Source organism: Symphalangus syndactylus, chromosome 5 (assembly GCF_028878055.3).
Source record: "Symphalangus syndactylus isolate Jambi chromosome 5, NHGRI_mSymSyn1-v2.1_pri, whole genome shotgun sequence".
NCBI classification, from domain to species: Eukaryota; Metazoa; Chordata; class Mammalia; order Primates; family Hylobatidae; genus Symphalangus; species Symphalangus syndactylus.
In genome coordinates, this window is record NC_072427.2 from 43853476 (window position 1) to 43876861 (window position 23386).

The 23386-nt window shown below is 46.2% G+C and overlaps 1 protein-coding gene and 1 pseudogene across 3 annotated transcripts in view; one reads left to right on the forward strand and one right to left on the reverse strand.

The window, feature by feature from the left end:
• The window catches only part of LOC129481558 (uncharacterized), a 71952-nt pseudogene extending 50334 nt beyond the window's left edge, over positions 1–21618 (forward strand).
• The window catches only part of TLN2 (talin 2), a 463814-nt gene extending 441109 nt beyond the window's left edge, over positions 1–22705 (reverse strand). For 2 of the 3 annotated variants that reach the window (XM_055278272.2, XM_055278269.2), the window contains exon 1: positions 22571–22705. The gene's annotated coding sequence lies outside the window, so the exon portion shown is untranslated. The remainder of the gene's footprint in view (positions 1–22570) is intronic. The other variant, XM_063638847.1, reaches the window with a different exon arrangement.
• Positions 22706–23386: the final 681 nt, after the last annotated feature.

Here is a 23386-nt window from a genome sequence, read left to right on the forward strand (position 1 = left end):
ATTTTTCTCAAGGGCACATCACTCCCTTTTCCCCTCCTCCCTATCCTCCACTCTCCCAAGCCTGGCAGTCTCTCCACTTCTCTAGCTCAGCTTCTCCAAACAGGGGCTGTGATGAGAAAGAGCCCCCAGGAGAGTTTCCCAAATTGGCACTGAGTTCTCTCCAACTAATGTCTAGCACAGCAGGCCTTTAGTTCCTCAAATAAGCTTCTGATTGTCTTTTCGGAAATGTGCACGGACACTTATTTCAAGCCATTTGGCAAGTGCCTCGCAGGGTATTTCCTCTGACATTGTGCTTAGAGAAGGATGATTTAAGAGTCTAGGGGAGCATTAGAAAACTGTACTCCATCTGATCCTGCCCTTGGACAAAAATATAACAACTTTTTCAGGGACCCACTGCTGGTATGATGTAAACCTCCACAGGTCTTCAAGAACTCAAAGTTGCTGACTCTTACATTTGAATGTAAGTCTTTACCCAGGGACAGGAAGAAGGTGTCCTGACAGAGTTAGTGGATGCCAAGAATTGTGACACATTTGGGTGGTCCCAGTCGTGCCAAAAAACACACGCTCCTGTCTCCCTGGGCATCATTCTTCCAGGGTCAACATTAACAGAAGGACAGCTAGCACCCTGCCATCAGAGATGATGAAAGACCACAGGGTCAAGAGGATTTGAGTAGAGCACTCAATTTGGAGCCAGAAACTTGAGTTCAAATCCCAGCCCTCCATCTCTTCCAATTCCTCAAAAAGGTTATCATCCCTTGTTACCACCACCTTACTGGTTTCAAATGTTGACAGATGTCCCAGTCCTCTAGGCAAGCCTTTCCCCAAATTTAGTATGCATGCAAGTTCACCTCAGGATCTGATTAACATGAAGATTCTGAGTCCATAGGTCTGGATTAACTTACGATTCTGCATTTCCAACAAGTTTCCAGGTGATGCTGACATTGCTGGTCCACAGACCGATTTTAAATCGCAGGGACAAAGAGACTTATGATCTAACCCAGTGTTTCCCAAATGTCCCTGGTAAGAATTACGTGGGCTAACTGTTAAATACGCCAGAGCACGCCCAGCGAGCTGTGTAAATTTACTTTGAGTTAGTACTCAGATGAATCTTATCATCAGAGAAGTCTGGGAAACCCTGAACTAGTTCATCCACATCCCTCTTCTAAAGTTCCCACACAACCCGTGGGTCCCCTTGTCTCCTTTCCATTGTTCTCTTTAGTTAACTTAAAATCTAATAGCCTAGCCCCTGCTTCTAGGGCCCCCATTTTGAGAGATGAATAATCTCCCAAACTTTTCCAAGTTCTGGCGTACTTGAAAAATTACCATGTCTGTAGGGCCTAAGTCCTGGCAGCCCTAGAGGAATGGAGAGAGGACTAAAGGCATCATTCACTATCTCAGCTCACCTGTTAGCATAATTCAGCTCCCTGACTAGAAAGCTCTGCTCCTACCTCAACCTCAATGGGCAAAACCCCGCAGAGACCTCCAATATATCTCCCCACTGTTAAGATGACCCAAAAGAAAAAAAAAATATATCAAACTTCTATCCTGAGGTTGCCTACAAGGGCCAATGCAGCATGGGAACAAAACACACACACACACACACACACACAATCCATTACTCACACTCTCTAAGGAGGAACAACATCTAATTACCATGTGCCCAGGAGCATGAACTATCTGTTTTACATCCATCATCTACTAAATCCTTGCAATAACTTCATTACTTGGGGATGATGTACACGTTTTACTCACGAGGACACTAAGGCTTACAGTGGTTAAGAGACTTGTCCAAGGTCACACTAAATTATGGCCACTATGTGGTGGGTTCCCACATCAGCATGTTTGTGACCTTTGCAGCACTCATCCCTCTGGTTTGTATTAATGCCTTGGTCCACACATACGCTTCCAGACTGTGCTATCCATGAGGGCAGGGCTCAAGTCTGTTTTGTTTCAGGCTGTATCCACCATGCACATGGTAGACACCCAGAAAAAGATGTGCCAAACTGATGAATGACTCCAAAGCCAGGGCTCTTCTACAAGAATAGGCTGCTTCCACAGCCACAGCAAGCACATGGGTGTACCCTGGTTTAAAAGACTCCCAAACTATAAAACACCAATTTACAAGACACACTATGCATTGGAGAATGCACAGTGGAAGGGCACTGGCCTAGGAGTCAGAAGACCAAAGGACTCTTCTCCCACTTATGCTACCTTATCATCGTACCTGAACAAGCCCCTTTGCTCTCTGCGCCTCGGCTTCTTCACCAATCTGATGGTTTAATTCATCCCCCAAACCTCTGTGAACTCCCACATGTGCCAGATGTGGTTCTAAGAAAGAAATGACTAAGAGTAATGGATAAGAGGCTGCGCCCATCCCTCAGTAGCCCTGCACCAATTCCACTCCACCCAGCCCACTAAGCACTAACGGAGAGAATGCACAAAGAACAGTTTTCAAACAAGTATGAAACAGAGAGGGTCCTTGAGGGAATACATGCTTCACAAAAGGAATCTTTATTTTGCAAACGAATTCACAAAAAGCATGGCTAAAATGACAAGTTCCCCTGATACCTTTTCTTTAAAATCAGGTTTATTAAAGTATAATTATGTAGAGTAAAATTCATCCTTTTTAGGGATACAGTTCTACAAATTTTGACAAACGCATGTAAATCTTGCTGCAGTTTTTAAAGTACTTTATTTATCTCCAACTTTTCAAGAATACATTATATAAAATGATGTGAGTATATATGACCCAAAGACACAAAATTATCTTTAGCTCCCCTTTTTTTCTTTTTGGGATGGAGTCTCGCTCTGTCGCCCAAGCTGGAATGCAATGGCATGATCTTGGCTCACTGCAACCTCCATCTCCCGAGTTCAAGCAATCCTCCTGCCTCAGCCTCCTGAGTAGCTGGGATTACAGGCGCACACCACCATGCCCGGCTAATTTTTGTATTTTTTTTTTTTTGAGACAGAATCTTGCTCTGTCGCCCAGGCCGGACTGCAGTGGCTCTATCTTGGCTCACTACAAGCCCCGCCTCCCGGATCCACGCCATTCTCCTGCCTCAGCCTCCTGAGTAGCTGGGACTACAGGCGCCTGCTACCGCGCCTGGCTAATTTTTTTTTGTATTTTTAGTAGAGACAGGGTTTCACCATGTTAGCCAGGATGGTCTTGATCTCCTGACCTCGTGATCTGCCTGCCTCGGCCTCCCAAAGTGCTGGGATTACAGGCGTGAGCCACCGCGCCCGGCCAATTTTTGTATTTTTAGTAGAGACGGGGTTTTACCATGTTGGTCAGGCTGGTCTTGAACTCCTGACCTTGTGATCCACCCGCCTCGGCCTCCCAAAGTACTGGGATCACAGGCACGAGCCACTGCGCCTGGCCCTAGCTCCCCTTTCTAAAAGTAAAGGTTCCTCATTTTCCCAGACGGAGGAACATAGAACTAAAAATCTTGTCTTTAGGGGGAAAAATTTCATTTGCAGAAACATCTGCAAAGCACGGAACTTAGAATACCAAGATCTATTACACTGGTCAAGACAATTGAATCTCTTCTATTAATAAAGTATCTCTCCCAACCCTCCCCCTCCCATAAGAAAGCATTTACCAATTTTTGAAATATGCACACAGAGTCCAAGAATATACATATATTTCAACCATGGTCATTCCTAACTACCTGTGCAGTTTAAAACCACAAAGCCTCCTTGAATTAACTCCAAAAATCTAAAATATATTTCACATACTATTAATGCTCCAAAAGAATTTACTTCGACAATGAACATAACTTTTTAAAAGGCTATCTTAAAATAAATTGCATGAGCTTTTATAAAAAATGAGAAGGGGAATGGTTATTCAAATAGAAAGCTAACAATCTATTAAGATTACATCTCTGTTGCAGAATGAGACCCTGTAACTGCCAGAAAAAAAAATGGAAACAAATGCCAATATAAACAATCTAACAGTATTTATAACCCTACTGTGTGACTGGCTTCTGGTAAAAACCAGGACTGATTTCCAAACCCTAGTTCAGTGACATTTAAACTTCAGTATACCTAAGGATATTTTGATTATAAAAACTACAGGTCACGGTGGCTCACACCTGTAATCCCAGCACTTTGGGAGGCTGAGACAGGCGGAAGGCTTGAGCTCAGGAGTTAGAGACAGGCCATGGGCAACATGGCCAGTCTCTACAAAAAAATCCCAGTCAGTCATGGTGGCGCCACCTGTGGTCCCAGCTACTTGGGAGGCTGAAGCAGGAGAATCGCTTGAACCTGGAGGGCAGAGGTTATAGTGAGCAGAGATCACACCACTGCATTCCAGCCTGGGAGACAGAGTGAGACCCTGTCCAAAAATAAATAAATAAATAAATAAATAAATAAATAAGTAAAAATAAGGGCCAGGCATGGTGGCTGTCACCTATAATCCCAGCACTTTGGGAGGCCGAGGCAGGAGGATTGTTTGAGCTCAGGAGTTCAAGAACAGCCTGGGCAACAAAGCAAGACCTAGTCTCTACAAATTAAAAAAAAGAAGAAGAAGAAAAGAAAACTACAAGTTCTTGGGCCATACAATTAATTTGGACTACCAAATTAAAATCTCCAGGTATTGGGCAGTTACAATAATTAAACTTAATCACAGGTAACACTGGTAGTGATCCAAAGACTACACTCTAAGAAACACAACCCTAGCGAAGAGACCATGTATTTTACTATATAATCACTACAATAAAGTTAATATGATGAAATAATTCAGATATTGGTCCAGAATATGGGTTAGAATCTACAGGCTAGTGGCCAAAGCTTATAAATAGTTTCATTATTCAGAGAGACGGTCATTGTAATATCAAAAGCTGAACTATACAGTGACAATATTGCATTAATATTGGGCTGCTTGCTCTTAAGTGTGGTCCCCTGACCAGCAGCTCAGAATTCTGGGGGCCCATCTTAGACTTGCTAAAAGAAAATCTCTGGGGCTGGGGCCCAGGCATCCCTGTTTTAAAAAATTTATCCAGGTGTTTCTTCTGCACTGTGCATGCTCCAACACACTTTAGTTAATACAAACACATTTTATAACAATAATAAATACTTAATAATCACAATTTTTTTTCTTGCCTTGTCGTCTTGCTGGTTTTATTTTTGCTTTGATAAGGCATGCAGTGACTTATATAAGACCACACCCTCTCAGTTTATCTCCCACCCGCCACTCCACTGTGGTACAAGGTACATCTGTGTAGCACAGAAAGTTCAAACCAGATTGATTTTCCACTAACTGAGGGACAATTAGCATGGTGTGGGCAGACAAAGAGCTCAGACCTTGTTCACAACTATGGTGGCAGGGGTACTGTACAAGAAGACAATCCCCTTGGGCTCTAAGGTTTGAAATGCCCCCGACTCCAGTGGGCACCTTTCTTTTTCTTTTTCTTTTTTTTTTTTTTTTTTTTTTTTGAGACAGAGTCTCACTCTGTCACTCTGTTGTCCAGGCTGGAGTATTGTGGTGTGATCTCAGCTCACCGCAACCTCTGCCTCCCAGGTTCAAGCGATTCTCATGCCTCAGCCTCTGAAGTAGCTGGGATTACAGGCACCCACCACCACGCCCAGCTAATTTTTGTATTTTTAGTAGAGACAGGGTTTCACTATGTTGGCCAGGCTGGTCTTGAACTCCTGAACTCAAGTGATCCACCCACCTTAGCCTCCCAAAAGTGTTGGGATTACAGGAATGAGCCATTGCGCCCAGCCCAGTAAGCACTTTTCCATGACATCTCCTAGGGATTCCGATGCAAGCCAGCTAACAAAAATCAAATGAAAACTTGGTGGTGATGGTGGTTTTTCTCCTCTAAATTATGTCCGTGACAGGGTACATTTGTTCTCATATCTTTGAATGCATTGAAATATCCGGGGGAAACAATAAAAATACGTATTCTGTGGTTGCAACCTGAGCTTCTGATTCAGATAGGGCCTCCCAAATCTGTATTTTTAACGAGTTGCCTAGGAGATTCTTATGCATATCAAGGTTTGAGACTCACTGGTATTATGGGGAGGAACCTATGATACTGAGGAGATCTGAGCTTCAGTCAAACTTACCTACTATTTAGTATATAAGCCTTGCTACATCTTAGCTTCCTCAAAGTAGTAATAATAATACCTCACAGGATTATGATAGTAATCAATGTGCAAGGCCTTAATAAAAGGTAAAATCAACAAAATCACCAGGTGCAGAATTCCACAATTACGGGAACTGTGGAATTCCGCACCTGCTGGCTTTGTTGACTTTACTTAAGGGAATTCCACAATTAGGGTCCCTTGGCCTGTAAAGCTAACTTCACTGATGAGCATTCCATGTCAGATGCAGATTCTGAGACAGAAGTCAGTCTGACAATTTGTGTTATAGGTTGAATTGTGCCCCCATCCCAAAAAATACACTAAAGTCCAATACTCTAGAACCTCAGAATGGGACCTTATTTGAAGATGGGGTCTTTACAGAATCAAGCTGAAATGAGATCATTAGGGTGTCCCTAATTCAATATGACTGTTGTCCTCATAAAAAGTGGAAATTTGAACACAGAAACAGACACAACAGGATAGAGGTGAGGCAGGAGACGTGGCTTACATATCAGATTGAGGACTCGCTAAGACACAGCCAGGGTGAAAGCAACTTTCAGTTGGACATGCCTACTAATATGCCATGTCAATTGACCATTGCCATGGCAACACCTGGGAGTTACCATCCCTTTCCATGCAATGATCCAATGACCCAAAAGTTACTACCCCTTCCCTAGCAATCTCTGCATAAGTCACTCCTTAATCTGCATTTTATTAAAAGTGGGTATAAATATGACTGCAAAACTGCGCTGAGCTGCTACTGTCAGCACACCGCCTGTGGGGTAGCGCTACTCTGCAGGAGCGGGCACACAGCTGTCGCACTGCCAGAGCTGTAACACTGCTGCTTCAACAAAGCTGTTTTCCTCTACCTCTAGCTGGCCCTTGAATTCTTTCCTGGGCAAAACGAAGAACCCTCACGGACTAAGCCCCACTTTGGGGCTCATCTGCCCTGCATCAGAGGGACGACAATGAAGAGACGGGGAGAAGATGCCCTTCTACAAGAAATGCAGAGAGGCATGGAACAGGCTCCCCCTCACAGTCCTCAGAAGGAATAAACCCTTGCTCTTAGACTTCTAGCTTCCAGAACTGACACAATAAATGTCTATGATCCCAGCCACCCATTGTTACAGCAGCTCTAGAAAACTAATACAATCCGTCAGCTTCCAATTCAAGAGAAAAATGCTCTTCTCCTGTCCCTACGGTTAAGCATACGGCCACCTGATGCTTCTCGGATTCCCCAGGGCTTGCTCTAGGCCCTTCACCAGGCACATTCATAAAGCTCCATCTAAACAACTTCTGAGGTTCATCAAAGAGCCAGCTCGGTGCGACAAGACATTGCTGCAGGCTCCACTGGGCTGTCTCCAGCCTATAGCTACTGTCACAAGATCGGGGCACTCAAACGTGACAAGTTCACCAGCAAAAACCAGCCAACAATTTACCATCCTTTGTTACTGTTAAAATCCATCCCTGCAGAGCCAGCTTGTACCCTTCTGTTCCTTCTGTCAGAGCAGCACTCAGGCCAGCTTCTGGTTCCCCACCAGCTTCTCCAAGAGCTGGTTAAACCCAAGCCCCACCCCAGAGCCAGTCTCAGCCTCACCTAGGGACCCTAATCAAGAGGACTCATAAAAGCCCTCAGAGAGGCGATTTCCTCACACTAAATGCAGCTTTCATTCTCATCTAAGTAGGACAAAACACATTGGGAAAATGCGAGAAAATTAAATTACCCCAAAGAAAATAAAAAGCCCTTTCTGTATGCATTTTAAATGGAGCCCTACAGGGTCTTAGGAACCAGAAGTGGTGCAGGAGTGAGGAGCAAACTGCCGCCCAGTCAGTTGAGATGGCTGTTGTGTCTCGGAAAGGAGTCAGGTCTGTCAAGTGTGCATGGCCAGCAGGCATCTGCCCTGCAGGGTGCCTGTCCCCAGTCCCCTGGCTGCCTTGACCCCCTACAGGCAACCCTCCTAGGATCCTCCCTAGAGCTCCCGATTCAGTTTAGTGAGTCAGGTGGGGTTTAGGAACTAGCAGTTTTAATAAGCTTCCCTAGAGATTCTGAAGCGTACCCAGGGCTGAGAACCGCAACCCTGAATTACAGACAGGTTCCAACAGCACATCCCAAGAAAAAGAGGAAGCAGGGTTCTAGTGCCAGCTTTCTCAAGCGTCACACCCTTCTGAGCCTCAGTTCTTTCCCTGTCAAACAGAGACACCCACATACAACCATTCCAACCACTCTTTCTTTAAAATAAAATAAATACAATAAAAGTAAACTTCCCTCGAGTCACTGAGATGTCCCACACAGACATCTACCCTGTCTTCCTGGGTGTACTAAACGTCCTGTCTTCTTGGGTGTACCAAACCTAACTGCTTTGTGGCTGCGCCTCAGGCTGCCCTTGGCTGATGTCTTACCCATAGGGCAAGCTCCTTTAACTCCATCAGGGACAGCCTAAGAGTGACAGGTGTTGAGTCCAGTAGAGAGCCCTTCAAGGAGAAAATTAAGCCTCTTAAAGTACTCTCCATGTAATCTCCCAAACCCAGGAATAATCCACGCCCCCCTTGGAAGATCCGCCATGCATGACCTCGGGCTACACTTGGGAAATAGCCTCACTTACCTGAAACTAGGACCTAGGTGCGGTGCCAAGTAATTAAATGGACTGTATTGAAGCAATGCAAATGAAGAAAGAAAAGGAGATTTAATTTAAACATAGGACAAGAATGCTTTGGCAATCTTTTACCCTGGGTGTCTGAAAGCAGCGCAGAGAGGGCCCACGGAACTCCCCAATGAGCTCAAATGCTTAGGAGAAGAAGGAGACATCTCCCCCTGTGAAGAAGCGGACTCTGGGGATGAGTGATTCACCAAAACAAGTCACCAGAACATTAAGGTCCATGATAAACACTTCAGACAAGTCCATTTATCATCTTCAACCCAGCGACAAAAGTTGCCAGGTAGACTGCTTAAGTGCCCCCTTCAGAGATAAAGATGAGAACTGCAACCATTTGTCTCCATCCAGCTGTCCTCTGCAGGTGCCTTCTATCACTCAACAAGTATTTAACAAGGATGTGCTTTCTTCATTCAATACTTGAATCCCTAACTCTCAACACATGACCTAAAAATACTGCACCATGAGACACGGCTTTTCCACTTCAACATTATGCTCTTCCTTAGCTCAAGTCTGGAAAAGACTTCCAGTCCCTCATCCAAGGCTAACCTCTAACCAGCAAGTTTCCTTCATCAATCATTCATTAAGAATTTTCTGTCGAGTACCTATCATGTGCCAGGCATTCTTGTAGGCACTTGGGGATACAGTGGCAGAGATGATTTCTCTTCTGGAGCTTATATTCTAATGCAGTGAGATAGACAGTAAGTGAGTCCTGTATGTAATATCAGGGAATAATAAATGATACAAAAATAAGGAAGAAGCTTGAGAATAGGGGCCAGGGGATGCCAGTGTGACCTCGTAAGAGGTGATCCTGGAGCAGATTCCTAATGAAGAGAAAGGTGAGAGAGCGCCCCCAACTTTAAGCCAGGAAGAAACATCCAGTAAGAAGCCTGGAGCTGGAGAAGCCAGGGGGTAGGAGAACCAGGTTGTGACATGGAAACCAGTGGAAGGGTTCCAAAGAGAAAGGAATGACCTGGCCAAAATGCTGAGGAGAGCCTGTAGAAGATGACAGCTAAAGAGTTAGCCACTGGATTGTACCACATGGGTATTGCCACTATCTTAATAAGTGTGGTTCTGGGAGGGGCACAGTGGCTCATGCCTGTAATCCCAACACTTCGGGAGGCCAAGGCAGGCAGATTACTTGAACCCAGGAGTTTGAAACCAGCCTGGGCAACATGGCAAAACAAAAAACAAAAATTGGCAAAAAGCCAGATTGGAGTGAGTTCAAGAAAGAATGAGAGAGCAGGAAATGGTGTCAGCGAGTATGACAGTTCTTTCAAATATTTTTACTACGAAGGGCATGTAGAGGAATGGAAGAACAGCAGACCAGGACACAGGGTCAAGAGGGTTTTCTTCCTGCTTTTTTTTTTCGAGATGGAGTCTCGCTTTGTTGCACGATCTCGGCTCACTGCAACCTCTGTCTCCCGGGTTCAAGCAGTTCTCCTGTCTCAGCCTCCCGAGTAGCTGGGACTACAGGCGCAAGCCACCATGCCCGGCCAATTTTTGTGTTTTTAGTAGAGACGGGGGTTTCACCATGTTGGTCAGGCTGGTCTCGAACTCCTGACCTCGTGATCCGCCCACCTCAGCCTCCCAAAGTGCTGGGATTACGCGTGAGGGACCGCATCCAGCCTGCTGTTTTTTTTTCCTTTAGATGACAGGTACTACTGCAAGTTTCTGATGGGGACTATCCATCAGAGTGGGAAACTGATGATGCAAAAGGGAAAGGAGATGGCTGCATGTATGAAAGCCAAGAGAGGACAGGATCTCATTCACATGTGTGTGCTGGTGGGTTGGTAAGTTTACTATAGGAAGATGATGAAAGTACCTTCTAATTGCTTCTTCTCTCCGTGAAATAAGCCAGGTCATCAGCTGAGAAGTGGGCATAGAAACATACTGGACCTGAAAGTGTCAAGAGTCCCCTTGAGGTTTGTGGCCATAAATTAAAAGCAAGACAATGCAGAGAGATATATGTTTTCTCTAGGCAGGATCATCAGCCTGGAGCTGAAGGAGAGTGAGCAGAGGGTGGGCTTAACCAAAGATGGGGTTTTCTTTCCAAGGACAGTAAGACAAAGTGGGGAAAGGTCAAGGGAGTTGAGGGTATATGCAAGAATCTGAGCTGGGTAAGGAGGACAAGAAAGGGATGATGGACAATGAAAAAGAAAGGGCCACCAGGTCAGAAGCCCTTGTAGGTGAAAGCTAGGTGGAACCAAGTACTAGAGGCAATAAGACAAAAGAGAAAAGGGGACGGTCAGACTGGTGAGTTTGTCAAGATTTTGCTGGAGGTGCAGTTATCAGTAATGATAAGGTCTACAACCATATTTTTCAAATAATGGGGTGCAAGTTTAGTAGGTGGTGAAATCAGTTTAGTGGGTCAGAAACAGCATCTTATTGTTTTAATGAAACAATAAAAAGTATGAAAGTGCATTATACCCAGTAAGAGTAAATACTGTTTTGTGAAACTTCTGTGTGTTTGTATTGGGTCATCACGTAAGACATATTTCTCCTATGGCTTGGGGTTAAAAAAAACTTCAAAGACACTAGAGCAAGGGTTCTTGACCCTGGGACTACTGACATTTTGGATGGCATAATTCTTTGTTGTATGGGGCTGTCTTGTGCATTGCAGGGTGTTCAGCAGCCTCAGTAGAATGTCAATAGCATCTCTTCTTCCTCCAAAGTTGTGCCAAAAAAAGTCTCTAGACATTGCCAAATATCCTCCTTGTCTAGAATCAGTGGTCTAGAGATAACCATATGAGCGATGGCTGAAGCAGGGTAGAGGAAAAGATAACTGAAAGAGAGTTGGTCAAGGGACTGAGAGGTTGAGAATTGGGTGGACAACCTATATAGATGTTCAAGTCACCAAAAATGTTGACGGGAGGAGGGACTGTGGGCCAGATGCTAAAATCTGCAAAGAATGAGGCAAGGTGACCCAGAGGACTGTAGATGAGTGGTCCTCTACCCTGGCTGCACATTAGAATCACATGGAGAACTAACCCACCAATGCCTAGGCCCCATCCCAAACCAACTGCATCAGAATTGCCAGGTGATTCCAATGTGCAGCCAGGTCCAGGAACACTGCAGAAGAAACCCATCCTGCAAAGCCCCACTTAAATATGACCTCCTTCATGACAATTTCCCTTCCAGGTCTCTTTGTTTCCTGCACTCCACTATCACTACCAATTCTGCTTTGCTTAGAGCTGACCTAGGAAATCACTAGAAAAACATTCAAGGCTCTAAAACTAAGTGGCTGGCACTCCATCCTGGGTGATAGAGCGAGACCCTTTCTCTAAAAATAAACAAAACAAATTAAAACTAAGTGGCTGAAAACAGAATAAACGTTCATCTGCTAAAAAATTTTAGAACTAGGAGATCGGCGAGAAGGAAAGCCTTTTAGGGAATACTCTGCTTGAGCTTTGGGTCATCCAAATCTCTCAAGGACATCCAGACAAGCGAGGGTCCCAGAGGACAGCCAAACACTTATGTGTCACTGATAAGCATCATTAGAAACAAAACCCCTTTGGGAGGCCGAGGAAGGCAGATTGTGTGAGCTCAGGAGTTTGAGACCAGCCTGGGCAACACGGTGAAACCCTGCTCTGCTAAAAATAGAAAAATTAGCCGAGCATGGTGGTACACGGCTGTAATCCCAGCTACTTGGGTGGCTAAGGCAGGACAATTGTTTGAACCCAGGAAGCAGAGACTGCAGTGAGCCCAGATTGCACCACTGCCTTCCAGCCTGGGTGACAGAGTGAGACCCTACCTCAAAAAAAAAAAAAAAAAAAAAAACCGGAAACATAACCCCTTTGCTGACACTGAAATAAACGTTTGTTGAAATTAATGGCTACTGCGCTTAATTTCCTCCAAAAAACGCATGAATTATCAGATTATGACACAATTTATGCCACATTTATCATCTGGTCACCATATTATTCTCAATGCCCTTCACATGCAGCCAACTTTTTATTAAAAGAAATCAATGACATAAAATCTTGAATATGCATGTATAACAGGAAAAAAAACAGGAATGAGAACCTCCTCTTTCCCAAGAGAATTCACTATAGACTATTTAAAATGATAGCCATGAATTCTCACTTTCACTGCTGATGAAACATACATCTATCTACAAAACATCATTAAATCCCCAAATATCTATAACAAATTCAGACAAGAATTAAGTAACATGACTCAAATATTAATTCTTCCCAGCTTGGGGACATTGGCAGAATTGCATTAAATGTCCCTTGACTGAGATTCTAACTTTCACCTGTATTAGTCCATTCTCACACTGCTATAAGGACATACCCAAGACTGGGTAATTTATAAAGGAAACAGGTTTAATTGAGTCACAGTTCAGCATGGTGGGGAGGTCTGAGGAAACTTACAATAACGGCAGAAGGGGAAGCAAACATGTCCTTCTTCACATGGCGGCAGGAGAGAGAAGCGCCAGGCAAAGGGGGAAAAGCCCCTCATAAAACCGTGAGATCTCACTCACTATCACAAGAACAGCATGGCGGTAACAGCCCCCATAACTCAATTACCTCCTACTGCTGTGGGGATTATGGGAACTACAAGATGAGATTTTTGTGTGGGGACACAGCCAAACCATATCATTCCACCCCTGCCCCCTCCCAAATCTCATGTCCTCACATTTCAAAACATAATCATGCTTTTCTAACAGTCCCCCTAAGTCTTAGTTCATTGCAGGATGAACCCAAAAGTCCAGGTCCAAAGTCTAATCTGAGACAAGGCAAGTCCCTTCCACCTATGAGCCTGTAAAATCAAAAGCAAGTTAGTTACTTCCTAGATACAAAGGGGGTACAGGAATTGCCTAAATTCACTCGTTCCAAATAGGAGAAATTGGCCAAAATAAAGGGGCTCCAGGCCCCATGCAAGTCCAAAATCCAATAGGGCAGTCATTTAACCTTAAAATTCCAAAATGCTCTCCTTTGACTCCATGTCTCACATCCACATTACACTGATGCAAGAGGTGGGTTCCCATGACCTTGGACAGCTTCACCCCTGTGGCTTTGCAGTGTACACCCTCCCTCTCAGCTGCTTCACAGGCTGGTGTTGAGTGTCTGCAGCTTTTCCAGGTATGTGGTGCAAGCTGTTGGTGGATCTACCATTCTGGGGTGTGGAGGATGGTGGCCCTCTTCTTAGAGCTCCACTAGGCAGTGCCCCAATGGGGACTCTGTGTGGGGGTTCTGACCCCACATTTTCCTTCTGCACTGCCCTAGCAGAGGTTCTCCATGAGGGCTCTGCCCCTGCAGCAAACTTCTCCCTGGACATCCAAGATTTCTTTTTTTTTTTTTTTTTTGTTTGAGACGGAGTCTCTCTCTGTCACCCAGGCTAGAGTGCAGTGGCACATCCAGGCATTTCTATACATCCTCTGAAATCTCGGCAGAGCTTCCCAAACCTCAATTCTTGTCTTCTGCACACCTGCAGGACCAACATCACGTGGAAGCTGCCACAGCTTGGGGCTTGCATCCTATGAAGCAATGGCCTAAGCTGTACTTTGGCCCCTTGTAGCGGCTGCTGGAGTGGCTGGGATGCAGGGCACCAAGTCTCAAGGCTGCACACAGCAGGGGGCCCTGGACCCAGCCCAGAAAACCGTTTTTCCCTTCTAGGCTTCCGGGCCTGAGAAGGGAGGGGCTGCCACAAAGGTCTCTGGTTACTTACGCAAATTTCTGCAGCTGGCTTGAAATTCTCCCCAGAAAATGGGTTTTTCTTTTCTACTGCGTCAGGCTACAAATTTTCTAAACTTTTATGCTCTGTCACCTCCTAAATGCTCTGCTGCTTAGAAATTTCTTCCCCCAGATACCCTAAATCATCTCTCTCAAAGTTCCACCGATCTCTAGGGCATGGGCAAAAAGCCACCTGTCTCTTTGCTAAAGCACAGCAAGAGTCACTTTGGCTCCCGTTCCCAAGAAGTTCCTCATCTCCATCTGAAACCACCTCAGCCTAGAATTCATTGTCCATATCACTATCAGCATTTTGATCAAAACCATTCAACAAGTCTCTGGGAAGTTCCAAACTTTCCCACATCTTCCTGTCTTCTTCTGAGCCCTCCAAACTGTTCCAAAATCACTTCCACATTTTTAGGTATCTTTATAGCAGCACCCCACTCTCTGCGGTACCAATTTACTCTATTACCCATACCCAAGACTGGGTAATTTATAAAGGAAACAGGTTTAATTGAGTCACAGTTCAGCATGGCTGGGGCGGGGCATAGTCGGGGGGCCTCAGGAAACTTACAAACATGGTGGAAGGGAAAGCAAACACATCCTTCTTCACATGACAGCAGGAGAGAGAAGTGCCAAGCAAAGGGGTAAAAGGCCCTTATGAAACCATCAGGTCTCGTGAGATCTCACTCACTATCATGAGAATAGCATGGGTATAGCCATCCCCATGGTTCAATTACTTCCCACCGGGTCCCTCCCATGACACGTGGGGATTATGGCAACTACAGTTGAAGATGAGATTTTGCATGGGTACACAGCCAAACCATATCACATCCATAACACGGCTGGCTGGAAAAGAGCACAAGACCCATGGAAGAGAGGTAGCTAGTTCCTCTAAACCAGTGGTTCTCCATGGAACTCATCAGTTCTATCAAGATTACAAAAATCACATTAAGAGTCTGGGTTGAAAATGGTAGAAGCATAACAGCCAGCTAAGCCAGGGATCGTATGGAAAGAAACCTGGGTTCAAACACCAGCCCAGCCCTCTCTGGGTGATCCACAAGATAAGCCTCTTCTGGAAACTTGCTAATAATGCAAATCAAACCCCACCAAGGACCCACCGAATCTGAAACTCAGGCTCTATAATCTGGGGTTTAACAAGCCCTGCAGGTGATTTCCATGCATTTTAGTTTGGGAACCACTGATGTAATCTCAAGCATGGTTTTCAAATTGTGCAGCACAGCCCTGGCTTCCAGTGGGTTGAGATTCTGGATCTCCCATCAGGATTCACAGAGTCACACACAGTTTGTACTTTTTTCAATGTAGAGCAGGGTGTGGTGGCTCACACCTGTAATCCCAGTGCTTTGGGAGGTCAAGGTGGGAGGATCACTTGAGGTCAGGAGTTTGAGACCACTCTGGGCAACACAGTGAGACCTGGTCTATACAAAAAAATATTAAATACAAATTAGCCAGGTATGGTGGCAAGTTCCTGTAGCCCCAGTTTCACAGGAGGCTGAGGCAGGAGGATCACTTGAGCCTGGGAGTTTGAGGCTGTAGTGAGGTGTGACTGTACAACTGCACTCCAGCCTGGGCATCAGAGAGACCCTGTCTCTAAAAATATTATTCAGATAAAAAATAAAAATAAAATATAAAATGCTTTTGAAAGGTTGGCTTTAGCTGCAACTGGCAAAAACTCACCATTCTATGAAGATTTCAAAAATCACATTAGGAGGCTGGGTTGAAAATGGTAGAGGTGGAACAGCCAGCTAAGCCAGAGATCGTATGGAAAGAGACTTGGATTCAAACACCAACCCAGCCCTCTCTGGGCCTCAATTAGGAAAACCAAGTTTGAGGAGATGCTGCTGCTATCTAGAAAGGCTTCTCAGGCCTGGCACCGTGGCTCATGCCTGTAATTCCAGCATTTTGAGAGGCCGAAGACGGTGGACTGCCTGAGCCCAGGAGTTCCAGACCAGCCTGGCCAACATGGTGAAACCCCATCTCTATTAAAAACACAAAAATTAGCTGGGAGTGGTGGCGCACGCCCTTAATCCCAGCTACTCGGGAGGCTGAGGCATGAGAATCGCTTCAACCCAGGAGGTGGAGGTTGCAGTGAGCCAAGATCATGCCACTGCACTCCAGCTAGACCCTGTCTAAAAATAAAAAAAAAAGAAAGGCTTCTCAATTGGCCAGAAGCTCTCCCTGCAGGGGCCACTGTTGGTCTTCCTTCAGGATGGGATCAGAGAAAGTTAAGATAAAGGAGAGTGCTCGCAAGAGCTTTCCTGAGCTCTTACTTTCACCACCTCCTGGGGCAGAGGGAAACAGCTTTTTCTGAAGCTATCCTTTACACCGAAGGTATACTCTACTAAAAGTTGAGAAATCAAAGATTTTAGAAAATAATTAATTGAAAATTTCCAAAGAGATAAGAGATAACAATAAGAGGCATCAGAGAAAGTAAGCGTGATACTTCCCAGCCTTTTTTTCTAAATGGTTGCTGGTGAGTTTCTTATCCATTAACCAAATATTTTTTAACTTTTTTCATATAGAAAAGCCTGCGTGTTTGAACAAGTGAACCACCTGAAGCGTACATGGAGAAAGTTAATTACCTCTCCCTCCTCACTGCTAATCTTAAACAATATTTAAGTTTTGGGTGTCCTTACACATCTTTCTCCAAGGTCATACACATAGGGCTTCTTTTTTGAAATCAGAAATAAGGCCGGGCACAGTGGCTCATGCCTGTAATCACAGCACTTCGGGAGGCCGAGGAGGGTGGATCACGAGGTCAGGAAATCAAGACCATCCTGGCTAACACAGTGAAACTCCGTCTCTACTAAAAATACAAAAATTTAGCTGGGCATAGTGGCGGGCGCCTGTAGGCCCAGCTACTTGGGAGGCTGAGGCAGGAGAATGGCGTGAACCTGGGAGGCGGAGCTTGCAGTGAGCCGAGATTGCGCCACTGCACTCCAGCCTGGGCGACAGAGCCAGACTCCGTCTCAAAAAAAAAAAAAAATCAGAAATACGGTCATGCAACATACATATGATACTCTGCAACTAGCTTTTATGTATTATTTGTAATATGTTATGCACAACCCTCACAAAATAATCCATACTATGTATGTACCTTATTTTATTCATTTTACTAATGAACATTTGTTGCTTCTAGCTTATTTACTGAAAAAAATCCTACAACAGACACCTTTACACACAGATCCTTATATGTCAATGTTTTTCCTAACGTAAAACAAGGCTGCAAATGTGAGATTGCTGGGTCACATGGCACGTGTGCTCCAAACTTTCACAGAAATGATCTGCTTTTCCCAAAGGTTGTAGCAATTCACACTTATATCAACGGTCTGAGAATTCCCACCCTGCCCCATTGAACAGAGAGTATTACCAACCTTTCAAAAGATGTATCAATTGGATGGACAGGAAATAATATCTGTTTTTAAATTTGCATTTCTCTGTCCACTAGGGAAGGTGAGAAGAGATGCAATAATTTGCATCCCTTCTTCTGGGAATTGCCTGGTCACATCCTTTTCTCATCTTTTTATAATGTTGTATTTCAGTTACTATTTCATCACATTCTCATCTCCCCACGCCCTACCCCACCCCCGCCCTGGCTACTAGATACACAAAGTACAAAAGAGTATCACCTCCTAGGAACACAATGTGTGGGCATTGTGAAGGCAGGGGATATCTTCTCAGCATAAAGTACATGGTAAATCCTCAAAAACATACACTGAATGAGTGAATAACATACGTAGGGAATTATGTTTGTTAAAACTGCAGCTAAAAGAGTAAAAAGAAAATACAAATGTTCATTCCTTGTTCTACATTTTCAGAACAGCATCAGTTTGACTGAAATTAAATTGTTGGTTAAGAGAAAAACAAAACCATGGTCTTGGCACTGTCTCTGAAACTCCACTGTGAAATGGGTGGCAAATGGGCCCAGTCCTAATTCACAGCTCTGGGTGACATATAAAGACTCTCACAATTAAAGCATTTTGTACCCAACCTTGTCCACCAGCTGTTATTCAAATGGCACCTGCCCCGAGCCAAAGATTGTCAGGGTGGTCAACACACAAGAGAGGTCTACCTTAAGCATGTTATCTTCCCCTCCTCCACCCTGACTTCTTTGCCTTTCTCCAGCTTATTGAGGAGGGGGTGTGGGCCCTGCAGGGGAAATTTGACAGAGTTCAGATTCCCTAACTCTTTGAACTTTAGGCAAAACATCTGGTCATACCCACCATTTATCCCTATTATTTGTAATAGTTATGTGTGGCTTATGTTTTAACTAGTCTCCTTATTAGATATAAAAGTAATACGATTAAAAAGTTCTGGGGAAAGCACTGTAATTAAAAAGGCACCAGTGGGTATGTTAAGCTGTAATTCCAGGCCTGCTTATTATGTTTTCCTTCTTGTCTTTAAAATTTTTGTACCTAATAAAAATAACTGAATTATTTAACTCTTTTTGAGTACTTCCTGTACTGGCCAACCACCACTCAAAATCATCAAGAAAACATTATGACTCAAAAGTTCTGGAGCAATAATGTCACAGATCACAAGTTGTAGACACTGTCTCAAGAGTCTGGACATGCCACACACACATCACAACACCACTACGCAGACTGGTAAACAGACAGGCAAATTTCCAAAACACATACTCGTTTTCTAACCTTTTGAAGTTACAAAATCTTAAAAGGAAAAAAATACAAGAATTTTGGTCAAATCATGAAGTTATGATAATAAGAATCAGGTTGGCCAGGTGCAGTGTCTCATGCCTGTAATCCCAGCACTCTGGGAGGCCGAGGCAGGTGGATCACCTGAGGTCAGGAGTTCGAGACCAGCCTGGCCAACGTGGTGAAACCCTGTCTCTACTAAAAATACAAACATTAGCTGGGCGTGGTGGTGCGTGCCTGTAGTCCCAGCTACTTGGAAGGCTGAGGTGACAGAGAAAGACTCCGTCTCAAAAAAAAAAAAAAAAAAAAAATCAGGCAAGAGGCAACAAAGCACAATGTATAACAATTTGTTGAGAGAGGCATTAAAAAACAAAGATAAATATTAAGGTAGTACACTTGGGAATAAAGATTGGAGGGTTTGCAATAAACCTTCTCTTTTTTATTATGTAAGGTTTAACATGTATAAAATATATGTGGCACATATGTAGTTAGAAAGCATAATGCTAAAATGCATAAATACCTATTTAGATGCATAGATTTTTTTTCTGAGCATAGTTGGTAAAAATTTACATTATTCACCACCTGTAATCGTCCTTTACTGCTCTAGAGAACTAATGATGTTCTGGGAGTGAGGGGTGAAGGAGGGGAAATCAGATTAATTTTGAGAGAGAAAAGAAAGATACTGACTAGAAAATAACATACCCACCTCTTCCTAAACCCTAATTTCACTGAAAACTACTCTAGGGAACAGTGTTTGGAAAAACCTGAATGAGTCAGCAGTAGGTGAATTAAAAACTACATATATAGCCTATGCCTGTACAGAATACCCCTAGTAACTCATTCAACAGTGTCAAGTTGTTAAAAGTTCGCTTTCTCTTTGGAGGTAGAAGCCCCACATCAATGCCAAAAAGAGACACCCTCTAATACTCTTTGGAATCTCCCTGATAACTTAAACGGTTACAAAGGCAGAAAGAAACCAGTGGCTTCCCCAATCTGAAGAGACCTGTTTCTGTGATTAAGGTACTCCCTCTAAGACTGGAAACTTAAAACGGATTGAGGCTTTCTGCAACTGATTTCTCTTCTAAATTAGCTATGCTAATTTTGGAAAAATGTATCTTGGGCTCTGGGTGTTTTCCACTATTCTAGTGCTCAATGAAAAAAAAAAAGGCATTCGTGTAGGCATCCCTCTTCTCTCAAGGCCACTTGTCACACACACCTCCATCCTCTGATTTTGCATAGAGGTCCCAAATAAGCAATCAAGGTAGGTAAAATCTTGGCTGACATTCATATCGGAGACACTTTTGCAGGCCCTTCATGAAATGAATCAGGGAAAGAGCTGCCTAACACCTAACATCTCCAGGCACATCTCCCACAGGAGAGCCTCTCCCCTCCCTCTGCACACCTAACCCCCAACCCCAGAGGTTTCTGTAGTCCCTTCTAGCCTCTTCAATGAAGAAGACCCGAAGTGCCGACAAGACATCAATACTATGACATCATTTCGGAAACACTCCAAGGAGAACACGTTCCTGCTATTGGCTGCCTGTAGGTCGGCAAACACGCCCGTGCCTTGTCCCGTCACAAAGCAGAGGTCACAGTCTATTTCAAAAAGTAAAGATTCCCCACTCCCGCTTCCCCCTCACTCCAGAGAGGTCGCTGCCTCCAAGCTTTGGAGAAGGGAGGTCAGCGTGCAACCTTACAATGCCACAACGCAACACACCCAGGTACTATTAAAGGAAAAGTAAGTGGTACTTACAGCACCAGGGCAATTTACGTGTATTTTGGGGTCCACTTCTCCAAGACATCATCCCTACCCAACCGTCTTTAATTATGTCTTTGGCAACGCCAACACTTCAGTTCATTCCTCTCTCATCTTCTGGAAAGAACCAGAAGTTTTCACTATGAGACACAGGAATTCTGGCCTAAGTTGTCCCAGCTCTTCATGGACAGCAAGAATCCAAGTTTCCCCACGCGTCACCTTAAGCCCCAACTTATGGAAACGCCCTCCTTTCCTCGCCTCCACGAGCTGCGAGAGCAGAACACGCAGCCGCGGGCGCTACTGCTGTCGCCGCCAAAGCCAAAGAGGAGACTGGAAGCTCAGGCTGGTCGGCGGCCTCGGGGCGACGACAGGCCAGGCCCTGGTCCCGATCCACGAACCAAGGCGCCTCCTCTCCCCCAGGAAGTGAGCTACCGCGCCCCTCGGAGCAGCAGGCGAGCCTGGGCACCGGGAGAACGCTCTACACTCGGCGCCCAACCCCGGGACGCCGCCAAGCGCACGGCTCCGGCTGAGAGCCGGGGCAGCGGTAGCTGCGTGGAAGAGGGGCGTGTTCCCTGAGCCTCGGAGCCCCAAGCCCGGTCCAGGCGGGACAGAGGAAGGCGGCAAGCCCAGCACGCTGTCCGTGACGGCGGCTCTCGGCCCCAAGCCCCGCCGGCTGGCGTGGCGACGCGCTGTAGTCCGCGCGCCCTTGCGGGGACTCAGCAGTCGTGCGCGCCTTGCGCGGCCGCCTCCGCGCCTGCCTCGGCGCGCAAACTTTCCCGGCGACAACCGATCAGGCCTCTCCGACTGGGGCGCGTGGCCCTCCCCGGGACCCAGAAACTGCTCGCCCCCTCCCCTCCGCAGTCAAGACCCACTGAAAATATGGCGCCCTCGAAAGTCGTTCCTCGGTCCCCTCAGGGATCCCGAAATACTCATCTCCAGGTCCCTCCAGCTTCCATTGGGCGCAAAATTTCAGCCTGTGGGACCGAGGAAGGAGAGGGAGCCGCTGAGTCTGTGTGAGGCCAGCCGCACTGGATGCAAAGCCTGTCCCCGCTCTCGGCCCGGCACTGCCCCTGTCGCTCAGTGGCCAGCAGTTCGCCCGTGGCGAGATTGCCAAGTAAAGGGCAGTCGTGGGATCGGCAGGTCTGAGTGTCCGGCAGTGGAGAAGGAACTCCGCACTGGCGGGCTGTCTTAGCCCAGAGCCTCGGCGGGAGACTTGTTTGCAAAGTGGCGCTGGAGTCCCGGCGGCCAGTGCTGGAATGAAGCCGCTCCGCCAGCGCCAACTCTCCTGGCGCGGGGGCCCGGCTGGGGTCGAGGGGACACTCTATGCAGGCGGGGCCGCTTTTCAAAGCCCAGTTACCGGAAACCCAGCGAGAACCCCGGAGGGGACTGGCTGCCCACCGCCAGGAATCCACTCTCTGGCGCCGGCTGCGAGGCTGTTTGCAAACCGCTGCCCCCGGGTCCAGTGCAGTGAAACATACATGTGCAATAGACAGGTGCATTAATTTCATTTTATTTTTATTTTCCTGCAAGAAGCCCTCCTAGACCATCAAATCTGGGAGCTTTACGGGTTTTTCCTGAATTGGCATCACTCACGAGAAGCAAAAGGGAGGAAAAAAAAAACCCCACATTTTCCTTCTGGAGAGGGGAGGGAAAAGACACGAGAAATTCATGCAACGTGCATGCAGCTGGAGGAAGAGGAAAACCCGAGTGAGCCGTGCGCCTTACCGGGGGATGCATTTACTGTCTCATTGCAGAGCGCCTGCCCGGGAGTGCAGCCCGCGTCCCCCCGCGCGCTGGGCGACCACTCCGCTCCCGCAGCCGCCTCAGCCGCTGCCGCCGCCGCTGGCTCCGGGCGCGGAACAAGAGCCGAGGGCGAGCGCGAGCGCACTGCCCGCGAGCGCTGGGAGGGCAGGAAGCGCGTCATCATTCGGGGACGGCGCGGCGCCGGTCTGGCCGCGGCTCCGCGCGGCACCGGGTTTGGGCCGCTACCGAGGCTCAGGCGCCCCTCCTGGGTTTCTTCCCACGCAGGGTGATGCTGAAAGGGTCTGCGAGGGAAGGTGATGCACCGGCCAAGCCGTCACGGGGAAGGGAGGCTCTGGGTGACCCCGGCTTCCCAGAATTGGGGCTCTGCTGTGTAAAGGGGATGACTGGAGGACACAGCGTCTTGTGGGCTGGGGCCCCTAGGTCCGCATAGTGCCCTCTCGGGACCACTGGCCAGGTCCTGGGGGAAGCGAGGTGTGGCTGACTGGAGGGCCGTGGTGGGCGGTGGGGTCCTGCTGCGAAGCGGAGGGCCGTGACCCCAGGCGAGCCTGCTCCTTTCAGCACAAGGACCCTGAAACCTTGCTGGTCAGGGGTCACTTAGGAATTTAGAGAACGACTATACGGATGAGTGGCGGTAGGGGCGTGCTCTGTTGATAAGAAGAAAATAATTCACTCCTGCTTGCCATGCCCTGAATAAAGTCAGTTATATACCTCTTACATTTACAGTCATTATTAGTAAATACTGTAAATACCATGGAACAATGTGAAGGTTATTCAAGG